The sequence below is a fragment of the Cyprinus carpio genome, chromosome A5 (assembly GCF_018340385.1).
Source record: "Cyprinus carpio isolate SPL01 chromosome A5, ASM1834038v1, whole genome shotgun sequence".
In the NCBI taxonomy this organism is placed as follows: domain Eukaryota; kingdom Metazoa; phylum Chordata; class Actinopteri; order Cypriniformes; family Cyprinidae; genus Cyprinus; species Cyprinus carpio.
The window spans coordinates 7,349,887-7,350,244 of NC_056576.1; the positions used below are offsets into that span (position 1 = coordinate 7,349,887).

The following is a 358-nucleotide window of genomic DNA, read 5'->3' on the forward strand; positions in this document are numbered from 1 at the left end:
GTAATTTTTTTTTTTTTTTTTCTCTTCACAGTGTAGTTTCTTGATGCACAATATAATATATATAGAGATAAATATAGAGGCACAGAAATGGGAAAATCATTATGGGTTTTAATGTTCATCTACGTTCATCTCTTGTAATTTTGGCAGGTATTTCAGTGTGAGTGTCACAACACTTTCAGTAACTTTCGATTCCTTTAACATGGGCGTGGACCGACTGAGAGCATAAGAGAGGAAACGAAAGAAGGTTTTGCATACATTGACTAAGACTTGCCAAATCAAAACTTAAAGTACAAATGAGCTTACAAAATAACCATGCATTACAATGAATTAATTAGCAGAAAAATAACAGCAGAATTAG

The 358-nt window shown here is 32.4% G+C and overlaps 1 protein-coding gene across 1 annotated transcript in view; it reads left to right on the forward strand.

Moving 5' to 3' along the window:
* Positions 1–358, forward strand: part of LOC109104284 (serine protease FAM111A-like) — a 9,534-nt gene that overhangs the window by 476 nt on the left and 8,700 nt on the right. The gene's annotated exons all lie outside the window — the stretch shown is intronic.